Source organism: Ornithodoros turicata, chromosome 7 (genome assembly GCF_037126465.1).
Source record: "Ornithodoros turicata isolate Travis chromosome 7, ASM3712646v1, whole genome shotgun sequence".
NCBI lineage: Eukaryota > Metazoa > Arthropoda > Arachnida > Ixodida > Argasidae > Ornithodoros > Ornithodoros turicata.
This window is the reverse complement of record NC_088207.1, coordinates 45,688,171-45,700,304: the sequence shown is the minus strand read 5'-3', so window position 1 is coordinate 45,700,304 and position 12,134 is coordinate 45,688,171. Positions and strand designations below refer to the sequence as shown.

The window sequence follows — 12,134 nt, the reverse complement described above, 5'->3', positions numbered from 1 at the left end:
CGGCAGACAACCTGCAAGAATTGAATGACAAGTTTTCCTGGAGTTGTGCCTCCAGGGTCGACTATGAAACGAAACTCTAAAGCATAAACAGCATATCAGGAGATGAAATTGTTACTGCTAAAAACACCACAAATGAAGCTTGGAACCTAAGATGAAAGAAAAACAAACAAAATATTAGGTATAGGAGATATTCGTTTATAGAAAGTGGATCAAAATGGGCACATTACACAGCCGTGCCGATTTTACAACATCGGCGGCGGCGGAGCAGTTTTGCCCGCAGCGTGCTCATGTTAGGAGGACGTGCCATTTCCAAGTTGAAGCTTTCTTCTGGAACATCACTTGGCACATGCAGGGCGGTATCTTCATTCACGTCATGTTCTGGACAGCTTTGAATCTGCGAACTTATGTGGTTATCAAGTGCCATTAATGGCCCGTTCGGCAGCCTTCAGGAAGCTTTTCTAAGCCCCACGTTGTATCCAGGGTAAAAATGACACAGAAGTGCTTACATGAAAGGTGCATCTTAAAATCTTGACATGTACATCTGTGCACAGGAAAGTCCACAAAGTATTGCGTTCTGTCACAACTGGCACTCTTTACATAAAAGGGGCCATCATGATGGCCTGCCGTCACGGAGTCTGTCTTGAAATCATTTGCTGCAGAAAGCCTGCTCATGATGTGCTGCACCACACCACGTGGTCTGTACTGTATTTAAGGTGGCACTGCATCATGATATAGCCTGAACTAAATTTTGAATTTACGACGACTCTTTTCCAGAATAGCGGTATCATCTCTCATCAGAATGGATATATTAGCGATTAACTTAAAGTCACACACTGAAGACATTGTCTTGCAGCGCGCAATGCAAATTCCACTGCATGGCATTCCGTCCAAGTGGTAACGTAAGGTTACTACACTTCCTTCGTTGAACAGTGACAGAGCCAAGATTCGCAGATGAGAAGCACATTTTGAATTTTACATAGATGGACCAAACTTCAGGTGAATCATACATGATTTGTGCCAATACAAGAGTGTCTCACTTGTCGCCTCGAATAAGAAGTCCACGAGAGTGGATGTCGTGATTTATACCTTTTCCTATGGTGTCACAAAACTGGATTAGCCCTTATGATCACACTTTTGTGCCTAAACCAAGCTTTATTATTATTATTTTTGTGTGTGGGAGGGGATTCAAAAGCAGCTTTTTTTAGTGCCTCTCCATGTGGGGCCTAGATGTCACAATGCTATGTTAATTATGTAGGACTTCCCCATGCATACTTACAGTAGTTCCTGTGCTGTGGACACCGTGGTGCTCCCTTCCAAACACACATCCTTTGGTGCACTTAGAGACAATCCTGAAGGGTCAGGTAAGTTCAGTTGGCAGGATGCATCCTTTCTGCTTTGCGGAGAATAGCAGCCGTGCTAAGGAGGTTAAGAATGAACAGAATTGAGCTTCTGTGAGTGTTTCTGCTCAATGAAACTCATTGATGAGGGTCATTTAAGTGCTGTATCTGATGAAGGACATTAAGGTAAACTTTCAGATGAATACATTTGGTGCAAGAGATTACCCATTGTGAACAGTTTGAGAAAGCTAACTATATTAGCAGTACACACTGCCAACGTACATCACATTTAGAAGCAGTTGCAAAGAGGAAAGGAGCAGTATAAAATAACCAAAGATGCAGACATTAAATTTTGTGCCAGTATTTATTTGTGGCTATTTTCTGACGCATTGCCTTCGTGACACGACAAAATGTCTATAAACAGAAGCTCGAGTGCACTCACCTTTCTCGACTTGTGGGTGTGTCGACACCTCCGTTTGGAATGAGACATTAATGTTGGCAAGCTCACGTTCAAATTCTTTAAGAACATCGTCACTGTCGAGGTACCCGGTCCAGTTTCGCTCTACTTTCTGAGCTTCTTTAAGATACCTACGCACGATTTCTTCCTCCTTGCGAAGTTCGTCTTCAGAGACCCGAGACATCGTCCAACGAGCAAAACGCGCGCGACTCTTGTACCTGCGTCACTGCTTGCGACTAGCCACTATCTGTTTTTCTCTCGTTGTCCCTACACTATATTGATTTAGTGCACCTTGTTCCAAGGACTGTGCAAGAAAAAGGGAACGCGGACTCTCAAAGGGCAATAAAAAGGAAGAGTCCCCTCCCAGGCATGGCAAAGCTAGAGCGCCTCCCGCGCATATTTGCTAGTGACCTATAACCGTGGATTCTTCGTGTTACACTTCCTTGGTTTGTGTATAGAAGTAACTTGTGTATTTATATTCGACGATCAGCTAGCTGCTGTTTTTGTTTCGTTGCTTTCTTTCCACCCTTGTGGCATAGGATCGTAGTCTCACTTTTCGCCTCTAATTTGCTCCAATTGAACGGAAAGTCCCTGAGAGTTGATGCCGTGATTTATACCTTGTATACCTCAAATATAATTGTATGTATATAGAAGTGAGATGAAAAAGGTGCGGACAACAGATTTTAGGGAAGTTAGAATGCAAACTAGTTTATTTAACAGGGAAACATCAAAACACCATACCTAAAGCTATGGGGGAAAGATCGGCGTTCCGACAGTGGTACAGTCTTCCTTTGATTATGTCATACTCCCAATGCACACATACCGACATACGTATCCCAGACACGTGTCAAAAACATAATGTGGATCGATTTAATGTTATCTCTGCCTTTAAAGTCCTTTATCCAGTTTTCCCTTCAACTGCAACAGACTCTTATTTATTTATTTGGAGTGCAGTCTACAACATGAACTGTAAGTCAGAACCGCAAAGAGCCTATTGAAGCAGCTGCGTTTGCCATGCACGTACGTATATATATATATATATATATATATATATATATATATATATATATATTTACAAACGCATAACCTTATTTTTCACCTCACTTGAACCAATTGCATCATGCAACAGTTCGCACCAACTGCAAATCCATCCACATATCAGCACCGCTAACTACACACAGGAAAGGCAGCGCAGCTTCTTCGTACTCGTGCATGGCGTCTGCTATTTTAGTTACACGGCGCCTGCGCGCTATCAACGGTCAGCTGACTGCTCACTGAGTCCGTCACTTCCGATTGGAGAACGCGTTTTCGTTGTTTTTGCCGTTTCCTCCTCTCTCGACCTCAAGTGTGCTCCGGAAACCGTCTCCCCTTCGGCAGGCGCGCCACCGCGTAGCAAAAATCTCAACAGAAATGCTAAATTTGTAATATTGTCGCACCTGCGACTCCGCTTGGAAGTCTGCCCTAGACCAAATGGGACTATGCGCAAATAAACTCTACTTTACTCTGCAGACTGGTGACAGCCATTAGCATAGCCGCAAATTGACTTCGAGACCCCTTTATCGAACGCGCAAGCTGCATAGGAGTAACCCAACTAGCATTCGGGAACGTCAATGGTGACCAGGGTTCCCTCCGAGCTGCGAATGGAAAGCTCCCCTTGTCAGTGCCCCGTGCGGCGAAGGGATCGATTGGCGACGAGGGCAGGAATCTTCGTGGCGCCAGTAGTAGCGCTCAATAAATAGAGCGCGGATTATAAGAAGGGAGACGCGTGAGGTCCACACTAATGGTTTAGATCAACCACGAAATACCGTCCCACAAGTAGGAGTCCGCTTTTTAGCGTGTAACTTTCGTCTTTCACATCGTTTATTTCGCTGACACTTAAAGGAAAAAAAAAAAAAAAAAATACGTGTAGTGGATCGGCGTTAGCGTTTGGTGCACGGTTAACTTAATCAAATTAATATAATTAGTCTGAATTTTCGTTAGCTAATGATTAAAATCAATGAAATAAAACTGAAAGTCACGAAAGTAAATTCTACGCACAAAATACCTCAAGTGACATTTCTGACGGATATAGCCGTCCTAATTTCTTTTTTTTTTTCCCCTGAGAATATTCCATTAGAAAAGGATGAAACACGACAATCTGACACAGTGTGAGAGTTGGCTTATCTATAGCATATCCGAAATATTGTACTGTGCTGTTCAATTCCTTTCGAAGACATTCAGGTGGGCAAAATTAATATACAGACCGACCGCTGTGGCGTCGCTCATGACCGTAGTTGTGTCGCGGCATAAAGAGACGAACTATCAATTATCTTTCATCAGAGCTACGTGAAGACTGTGAGGAACTCCGCGAAGACTGTTCTGCGCTTGTCTGCAAAGCTTCCGTATGTTCCTCATGGGATAATAGGCGCACTAGACAAGCGTGCAGCTAAGAACGAAGTTCAAAAGTAGTTGTCGACTGTGGTAGTAATTAGTCCAACACCCAAATAATCTCTATGTACTCATAATCTTAAATAACCTATGGTGTTATCGCGCAACCTCGCAAGTACCTCGCGCAAGTACCTCGGGATTAATCTAAGTAGCAACCTTTCTTGGTCTCATCACATCTCTCAGACTATAGCCGCCGCTAATCGAACCTTGCGATTCCTTCGGCGGACTCTGGGACTGGCCCCAGTGTCGGTGAAAAAGTTAGCCTATACGGCATTCGTGAGGCCAAAGCTTGAATATGCCGCGGCAATATGGGACCCTCATCAGGCGTACCTCATAGACTCTTTGGAGAAGGTTCAAAACCGGGCCTCCCGGTTCATAGCCTGTGACTATCGTCCCGACAGCAGTGTCTCTGCGATAAAATTGAAGCTCGGTTTAACCACATTGACCTTTCGTCGTAGGATTTCTGCCCTGCTACTTTTTCACAAAACCTTCCACAATAGCTTCCTCTACTCCTCTATACTGCTGCCCCCTAGCCATATATCTCACCGTGTGGATCATGCGTTTAAGGTTAGAGAATGCCGATGTAATACTCAGCGTTTTTCTGAGTCTTGTGTTCCGCGAACTTCACGTTGGTGGAACGATCTTCCTCATGACATTGCTACAATTAGTGATCATTTGACTTTTAAGCAAGCAATCCACGATTTATTCTGCGCGCCCTAGTTAATCCTCTTCTTACTCATAACTTTTGGCGCTTTGCTGTTCGTGCCTTGTGATCCGTACAGATATTTTTGCCCATTGTATTTTATGGGATGTATCACGTGCCTGACTTTTTCTTATGTTCATTTGCCTCCTTTGTTCTGTTACGTTCCACTCCGTCATGTTGTACCCCCTCTGCGGGCCTTTGACGTACATACAATAAATAAATAAATTTCGCGCTGCTAAGCATCGAGACAACGCGAATTCGTAAAAACTTGTATTTCCCGATATATATATATATAGGCGAACACCCCAATTGCCCTTCCTGATTCTGGCAAGAAAATGTTACTCTAGCCTGAAAAAATATTTAAATTGGATTAAAAAAATAATTTTTCTTTCCATTAAAACTATAGATAAAATTGCTCGCAGTACATGGCACAAGTTCCATGCAGCAAAATACATTTTATCCAATAATGTTCAGATAACTACGTATATTTTAAATAGACTTTTGTGATGAGTTAGGTGAAGCATCCTCAAAATGCGTATGTACTTATCGTACCGGAAATTTGTTTTCCGACGTTATTGAAGACTTTAAAGATGGCAGATTTCCAGGCGGAGCACGACTCATCGCCAGCATTCAGTTTTTCTCCAATGTGCAAAATAACATTATTTTGGTGATGACGATGATGATGATGATGATTGAGGGTGTTTCATCACCACAGCCGGTACTTTACCCCAATGCGCAAAAATTACAAAACACGAATGTTGATCTGCTCTGTTCACTATAGACGACCTGAGCTCCTATGTCATTGACTACGTAACGCCGCCGCGCAAAGCATGCTGGTGTGCACTATCAGCTTTATCAGCCTATCAGCCGACGCGTTTTTCCCGCTTCTTGCCCACCACAGCAAAATATAACCTCGAACCATTCTTCTCGTGTCTCGTCACATGTTTGTAAACAGAGGGTCGTCTAGCAGATATCCTTTTCGTCCGGTGAGATGCTGTGTAGATGGCGTGACCGTCGGCCACGACTGGATCACAGCGCACTGTCGCAACCTTGCTGAGGAAGAGCCGTGCACACCATAAAGCACCGAAAATGTGACGCGCGGAAATTAATCTCGAGCTACACATGTGCGCCTGCGCAGAAATTAGTTGGAGCATGCAGTCACGTCCATGCGTTGCTGATGCCGCTGATGTAGTGACAAAACCTGCCACCATACCGTACCACGCTACGATGCGTCTGTGACATTAACTGCCTGCGTGTAAGAGCATCAGCCCCCAAGGACTCCCACATTTTTGTGTGCGCGTGTGTTGGGAATAGTATATTTGCAATTTTGGGAGCATTGGAGCACATCTTTGCAAGAAATCGTGACGGGAGTGCCACTACGGTAGTATTTCTAGAGCCAACGTCATAGACGAATGCATATCAGTACCGTGCCATACCATACCATACCATACCGTACCATACAATACAATATAATACCATGCCGTAGTACAGTACATACCATAGACGAATGCTTTTTGACTGATTGCGAACGGCTCACTTGGAATGTCACTTTATCTCCCAGCGTACGAGAGCTATGCACAGCGTGCTATGCTCTCATTAAAATGTTCCGTCTCTAAATGCGATGGTAAGGTGTCGTCATCCATCCTCATGAAGTGTTCAGACCGGAGACTAATTTCTCCGATGGATTCTCGGTGTCTGAGTGGACCATATGGGGTGCGCAGTATGAGCGTTACTTTTTAAGCAGATGACATTAGCTGCAGGTGTCTACGTTGGATTTCCAAGAAATTATTAACTACCGTCATATTACACTAGATACTAGTCGCATGAAGGAATTGACCCAAGAACACGGAGCAAACTTTCGGGAAGAGCGTGCTTCTCTAATAGCACGATTTCGTGTTTAATGCCTACAAGATACTGGGCAAAGTCATCATGGGAGGGACGATAACGCTTCACTTAGTGTATGCTGTGTACTATCTGTAATTCACAGGTGGTTCATCGCGTGTTTTCCTGCTTGCTTCGCAACGCGGCTTTCTGTAAAGCATGCTTCTCCACACGCGGGAGTGCGTTGGGTGAAGATAACTTTACAGCTCTCTCCGGCCTCTTTTGTTCACTCTACGCGTAATAAGCTGCCTAAGGCGATGCAGTTTATTGTCCTGCACGACATGCGTTTACAAAGAGTAGTTAAGGTGAGCGTGTACAGACTGCGGACTTGTAACGCAATGAATTTTATAGTTGTTCCGTGCTTTTGTGTCAATATTATGCTCCGCCGTGAGAAAATCTGGATAGCTTCCCACAGTCTCCTCCTGTTCTCGTTCCAACAACTCTACAGCTCCGCAACACGCGAAATTCAAGGGAAACGGAACGTCTGTGTTTTTCTGTAGAGCCAAACAGACAGCTTTCTGGGCAAGGAGGAAAGTGTGACGTTCCACGCTTGTGATTCTCGTTAAATCGTAACACAGAAAGAATCCTTCCCTTCGCAAAACTTTCTAACTCTAAACGTTGTTTAGTACGAAAAGTGGTACTCTTTTTTCCCTGCTATACCTGGAGTAGCTTGTTCCTCGGTGAGCGGGCTCACATCTCCATTTTTTTTCCTCAATGCTACCACCATCATCATCTAAGTGCATGACCTGCCAACTCTAAAAGTTGTTTAGTACGAAAAAGAGACTGAATGCATGTGTTCATGGTGTAAAGGTGACGTGTGGCCGTCACGGCGACTAGGTTAAGGTTTTTTTTCGCGATGTATTCTTCAGTTCTGTCCTTCAGTTCTACGCCGAGTCTACGAGGAATTCAGTTCTGCGAATGGTGAAATCTGGTAAACACAAGTTAGAAAGTACTTCTTCCAGGACTCGAGGTGACAATTTTCGTTCGAGCATAATCATAGATCTTTTTCCTAAATGAGCCTGTTAGGTTATAAAACGGTTTATTCGTGTGACGTCCCACGCAAATTTGACGCCACGGGTATGTCTTGACCGTCCTCACTCTCACTCAATTCTCAAGTTCCTGCAATCCCTGCAATTCTCAAGTTTTTGACATTGATAGTCTTGGAAACATATGGCAAGCAACGGAAACCGAAACCAATCTTCTTAATGCGCCTTTCCTTAGCTCGAACCCTCTGCACTCTAAAGACAAACGGGGGGGGGGGGGGGGTAATGGCAGGATCGGCTCGCCGTTGTTGGCCACACAGAACTAAAAGCAGAACTTCACCACATACTCTCTCGCACGCTCTTAGCCAATCACGATCCCGAATGACATCGTTCTGCCCCCTGATTGGTTAAAAACGGGAGGCGTACGCCCCGCGCTTTCAGAAATCGGGAGTGATAAAGGTATCATTCTGTGCAATGGTTGGCCTTCACCGTGCTATGTGATGAAGTTCTGTTTTCAGAGTGTAGAGGGGTGCCGTCAGTGGATAAACCCCATAGTATGCGTATAGTGTCGCTTATAGCTGTACTAGTTTGTCATTCCTTCATTATTTTCTTAAACAAGCTTGCCTCTGACTAATATTCGTATATCGCGGGGGTGCCGAACTCATCCCTCCCCCCCGTGTCCGCGTGCCGCGTTGCGCCGTGGAGGAACTGCGCGGAGGGGGGGTTATTGGCAGAAAAAAAAGAAAAAAAGAAAGAGAAATTGAAAGGGCCACATGGCTATGGCTTTTGGGTAGCCTGTCTCTGATATAGATGACACTACACAGAACTTAAAACGACATAAAACGTATCACTTAGCGTTGCTCAATCACAGGGTCAACAACAATTTTTGTTTGCTGTGTCACGAGGAAACTTGGCACCTCTTGTTATTAACCATTGCGCCAACATAGTGTGAAAGTAATTGCGCAATTACAATCGGACAGCGTTGAGGTGTTCGTTTGTTAGTTGTGAGAGTAACTTTAACTTATTTAGGTACATCACAGGGGGGGGGGGAGGAAACGCCTGCTCGCCGACGTATGTTCACACAGTTGTCCCGCGAAGTAAAACCACGAATTATTATTATTACACGTATGTTGTACCGAACATGGACAGGCTTGTCCGCGATAACATACGTATCTTCAGATACTTTGGTCAGACGTAAGCGTAAAACGAAGCCGCACAAACTTCAGCGAACTTGTTCTTATCGGTTCGTCGCACAGCAGGACAACCAGTTCCATTTGTTAGCCACCAGGAACACTGTCAACAACTGCGGAAAACGGCGAGCCAAAAAGCTCCGTTTCAAGTCTCGTGCACTCGAAGAATCTTTGCTCGAATTCACTCGGGATACCACCAAGCCTGCGACTGAACCGGTCCGTTTCTGGTGGAATTGAAGGCAACAATATTACAAGTCGGCTATGAAGGGTTTGCTCTCAATTTCTTGTAGGAATGTACTAGTAATATCAATCAAGCAAAAGTCAGACGCAGGAACAGCCTTAGAGAGTCATCAGCGAAGACGCCGAAAGCAACACAGAGGCAGACAGGGAATGTCGAACTTGCAACTTTTTATCATATGATTAAAGGTTGAAAGTTGTACGTTCCCTGACTGTTCTTGTGTTACTTTTGTGGTCTTCGCTGTTGTCATGTGCCAACCGGCCCCGCTCGTCTCTTAGTTAGAGAGTCGTCGGCCGTTACAGGTCAGTGGCAACACTTTCCTATCACTAATTAACGTAAGATAAACTGCACGAGTACAGAGCCCAATGATAACGCCATGACCGTTCATGAAGCTTGGGCCGATTTTTTTTTTCCCTTTTTCTGAGGGATGATCCACGCGATTGTCGTCCAGTGGAAGTGGTGACACAAGAAAATTTGTTTCTTGTCGAGGAGGAAGTGCTGAGCGACAGGCGTCTGAAGGTGAAGGAAATCTCAGAAAGGCTGGGGCTTTCCAAAACAACCGTTTTTCGCATCATCGGCGATGGCCTTCACATGAAAAAGGTCAGTGCGAGATGGGTGCCACGACTTCTCTCGTCAGTTCAAAAGCAACAGCGCGTCGTCTGTGCCAAAGGGTTTTTGGAGCTCTGTCAAGAGAACGAAGAAGAAATATTGAAGTCAATTGTCACAGGGGATGAGACTATGGTGCTCTACTATGATCCCCTTTCGAAAAAAGAGTCGATGGAATGGCGCAAACCAGGAGAAGCACCCCCAAGAAAAGCCAAGGTCACACAATCCACAAAGATCATGGCACCAATATTTTGGGATTGTCACGGGATCCTCCTCATCGACTTCAAAGAGAGGAACACCACAGTGAATGCGACTTATTATGCTTCACTCCTGCACCGACTGCGAGACGCCATCAAGGAAAAGAGGCGCGGCAGGTTGAGTCGAGGTGTCCGGTTGCTCCAGGACAATGCCCCTGTCCACATGGCTTCTGTTGCCAAGGCTGCACTGAAGGAGTACGGCTTCGAAGAAATCCACCACCCACCCTACAGTCCAGACTTGGCACCGAGTGACTACTTCCTGTTCTCGAACTTGAGGAGGGGTCCCAGAGGACGGAGATTTCAAAACGATAGTGAGGTGCAAGTGGCAGTTTTCCAGCATTTTGCGGATAAAACTTCAGACTATTCTTTCAAGGGTATAAGAATGCTGGTTGAAAGGTGTCAAAAGTGCATCGAAGTTAAGGGTGACTATGTCGAAAAGTGATACACTTGTTTCGTCTCTATGACTATATAAAAGTTGGTCGGGCCGGAAACTTATGGAACCACCCTCGTATGTCGAAGCACCTAACTGGATCAGAAGCACGGCGCTGCTGTCCCGCACGAAGAATGTCACCTCTGGCCACCGTACCTAATTTCTATTTTCCTCCTCGAAATTCATTGATGCTTTATTAGCCACCACCGCCATCGATGCCTTACATCTTACTAACAAATAAATGTGCCCTAAAGCAGGTATTCCAGCACTGCCAAAACCCTGTATGCATATACGGTTAATGTAAATAGTTGGTATATGTGTTTTGTTATGGTGCGCATCTGCTTCACCACACTTCTACAGAAGGTCCGTGGACGACAATGAACGGTGGACGCCAGCGCCACCTAAATAAATAAAGCTTGATTCCTTGAGCGACGTGGCGTAGTCAGACCTCGCCAATCACGACCGTACTTTCCACTGTGTGGAGGCGAGTCACTAGCAGCCGCATGGAGAGCCAGTGGTAGCCAGAGAACACTCGAAGCAGACGACGTCTCGACTTCATATGTCCAAGTGGCAGAAGGAGGAAGAAGAGCTTTCTTTCGTCGCCACTGCACGAGCCATCCAAAAAGAAAGGTCCCTGTCGAAGTCCTGGAAGTCCTCTTGGGAAAGAGTAGTCCTAGTAGAGACACCCAGCGCGCCTGATCGTCCGGGACATACCATTATCTCAGATTAGAACTCTATGTAACAGACACCATTCGGTGACCTAGACTACGGACACACAAACCTGTTGAACAATTTAGCCCGACATTGCAAATTTCGGAACGGCTTTGACAGGGGCGGATCCAGACCCTCGATTTTGAGGGGGGAGGAGGGAGGGTGCGGTTTCTTTGCCGGAGCGCGTAGTGGGGGAGGGGAGAGAGGGAAATCCACTGTATAAACTGATGTTTTGGGGGCGATAGCTCCCCCCCCCTCCTTGGATCCGTCACTGGGCTTTGTGTCCATCTGCCTAATAACGCATAATGGCACGTGAATCACACAATTAACGGCCGATGTTACTTTAAAACTGTGTTCAAGTTTATCCTCATCCTAGCTCTTCTCTGTTACCCTATAGTGCACCAGACACATTTCTGGTCGTAACTGACTGACTCGTACGAAGGAGTTGTGGTCCCTGCCTGACTGAGCGTTGGGAGGTTTCTCGGTCTTCCTTCATCACTAAAAAAAGTAGCAAAAGATAATATTACTGCGTATGGCTTTTATTTAGAAAGAGAAGAAGCATGGGAACAACAGAAAAATTGCTTCGAAAATGTAAAATATGTACATCAACTAACAACCCAGTAACCCACAGAAGACGCCAGCAATGCGTAACTAAATCCCCTTTGGTGCATTTGCTGTAGGCATGTTGCTTGTACATGCACCATCAGCGTTTCCTGTTCTGATACACAGAGTGTTGAGCCTGAAACCTGTGGCGGGAATTCTGTAGCTGCATGGATAAATAATTACTAGTGCAATGAACTGTGAGATTAAGGTGACGGATCATCAAGGATGCGAAAGTAGTCGGTGGGGTTCCATAACGGATTGTTGATGGAAACAATGAGGGAAAGTGCAGGGACGTTTAATTCTGGCGTTCC

General features: G+C 45.3%; 2 protein-coding genes across 2 annotated transcripts in view; both read left to right on the top strand.

Annotated features, from left to right (window-relative positions):
* LOC135401266 (IDLSRF-like peptide) overlaps positions 1-12,134 on the top strand; it is a 232,313-nt gene that overhangs the window by 14,019 nt on the left and 206,160 nt on the right. The window lies entirely within an intron of this gene.
* The window catches only part of LOC135401268 (serine protease inhibitor swm-1-like), a 43,515-nt gene continuing 32,664 nt past the window's right edge, over positions 1,284-12,134 (top strand). The window contains exon 1 of the mRNA XM_064633551.1: positions 1,284-1,361. The gene's annotated coding sequence lies outside the window, so the exon portion shown is untranslated. The remainder of the gene's footprint in view (positions 1,362-12,134) is intronic.